The 2340-nt window shown below is 36.0% G+C and overlaps 1 pseudogene; it reads right to left on the bottom strand.

Moving 5' to 3' along the window:
• Nucleotides 1-1247: 1247 nt before the first annotated feature.
• Nucleotides 1248-1998, bottom strand: LOC110207759 (BAG family molecular chaperone regulator 1-like; annotated as a pseudogene).
• Nucleotides 1999-2340: the final 342 nt, after the last annotated feature.

Genomic DNA, 2340 nt, shown 5'->3' with positions numbered 1-2340 from the left:
TCTCTAAAATATATAGAGAATTAAACAAACTTATAAGAATACAAGCCATTCCCCAATACATAAATGGTTAAAGGATATAAATAGACACTTCTCAGATGAAGAAATTAAAGCCATCTATAGTCATATGAAAAAATGCTCTAAATCATTATTGATTAGAGAAATGCAAATCAAAACAACTCTGAGGTACCACATTACACCTATCAGATTGGCCAACATGACAAAACAGGAAAATGATAAATGTTGGAGAAGATGTGGGAAAATTGGAACACTAATGCATTGTTGGTGGGGTTGTGTAATGATCTAACCATTTTGGAGAACAATTTGGAACTATGCCCAAAGGGCTATAAAAATGTGCATACCTTTTGATCCAGCAATAGCACCTCCAGGCTATATCCCAAAGAGTTCATACAAATTGGAAAAGGACCCACATGTACAAAATATTCATAGTAGCTCTTTTTGTGGTGGCAAAGAATTGGAAATTGAGAGAATGCCCATCAGTTGGGGAATGGCTGAGCAAGTTGTGGTATATGAATGTAATGGAATACTATTGTGCTATAAGAAATGATGAACAGGCTGGCTTCAGAAAAACCTGGAAAGACTTATGTGGTCTGATGCTGAGTGAAGTAAGCAGAACCAAGAGGACTTTGTATGCAATAACAGCCACATTGTGCTATGACTAATATTGTTAAACTTAACTGCTCTCAGCATTACAAGGATCTGAGACATCTCCAGAGGCCTAGTGAAAGAAAATGCTATCCACATCCAAAGAAAGAACTATGGATTTTGAATCGCCATCATTTTTTTCCTTTCTGTTGAATTTTGTTTCCTCTTTTTGATGGTTCCTCCTATTGGTTTTAATTTTTACTTCCAACTTCACTAATATGAAAATATGTTTAATAGGAATGTAAATGTATAGCCTATATCAGATTGTTCACATCTTGGGGAGGGTAGAGGGGAGGAAGGGGGAGAAAAATTTTAAACTCAAAAGCATATGTAAGTGATTGCTGATAAATCAAAATAAATTAATAATATTTTAAAAAGAATTAATTTGTAGGATCAGGACACACAAAACAAGTCAGGACCTATGGAGAATGGGTTTGAGGAATAAATTTGATATTTAGAAAACAACTCACAATTGGTACCAGTAAAACCAGGCATGAATCTAAAAGGTAGGTATGTGTTACAAGATAGAGTAAACTTTTTCTTTATGTTCTGAGCACTCATACTCTCTAATTTATACAGAACACTCATTCAGCCAGGGCTAGATTTTTGTATTATGGTTTATCTACTTCTTGTCCAATAGTTCTTTCAACAGTGTCACATTGAACTAGGAAGGCCTGAACCTTTTCCAACAGGCTCTTTCTTTTCAGTCTCTAGTCTTTGAAAATTTCTGGAAGAGTCGACAGATATCCTGGTGAAATGGTTCCTGTCACTTTTGGACATAGGCAGCAATGGAAGAGAGTTGGACAGGAGGGAGTTGAGGAGTGGAAATCCTGCTCATCAAGAAAGACCTGGCAGTTATTGTAAGTTAATGAACCAATCTGTTACAAGATCTTCATAAACTGCTCAAAAGTCCTTTTACTCTCTTATCAAGTTTTTTTGAGGGCTTCAGCTCACAAGTCCTTGGCTAAAAAACTCTTCTGGATACCAATAAGTTTTTCATTAACACCTACTAGTTGATCTGCAATCTTTTCCACTGACTTCTCCAAGTCTCTTTATTCTTTAATTCACCACTTCCTCTGGACTGTTCTTCTTCCCAATCAACATCACTCTGCAACCATTTTTCACTCCAAGTGCTGACAATGGCTGTTCTGTTTCTTTTAAAGATTTTCCTTTATATATTAATTTCTGAAAAGGAGGTGGAAATCCAGCAGCTTGTTCAATAAGAAGAGCCATATCTTGAAGGGTTGGTTCATTGTTTCCTTGATGTGCTACAACTTGAATGTTATGTTTTTCATTGTTGTAGGTGATGGTGATGGTAACTAAGGGCCCTGACATCTCTGCTGAGGCCACTCCCTTTGACTCCCCAAATCTCAGGCCTGACAATCATTCACTTTCCCTGCCCAGGTTCTGTCCCCTCCCCATGCTACAAGTAAGAACTTAATGTGAATTTCTAAGGGGTGTTTTAAAGCAGACATGGTGTGGACCAGATAGACAGTGAAATATATTCCTACTCTCAGATTTTAGCAAATCTAAAATAGATTAATTTCTGTCTTTTTTTAATCTAACACATTACTTTCTTTTTTGATTTAATATTTTATTTTCCCCAATTATACATAAAAGCAATTTTATTTTTTCTAATTTTGAGTTAATTATCTCCCTCCTTCCTTCCCCTTTCTT

The sequence above is a fragment of the Phascolarctos cinereus genome, unplaced genomic scaffold (genome assembly GCF_003287225.1).
Source record: "Phascolarctos cinereus isolate Bilbo 61053 unplaced genomic scaffold, phaCin_HiC Scaffold_4;HRSCAF=312, whole genome shotgun sequence".
NCBI classification, from domain to species: Eukaryota; Metazoa; Chordata; class Mammalia; order Diprotodontia; family Phascolarctidae; genus Phascolarctos; species Phascolarctos cinereus.
This window is presented reverse-complemented; position numbering and strand designations above follow the sequence as displayed.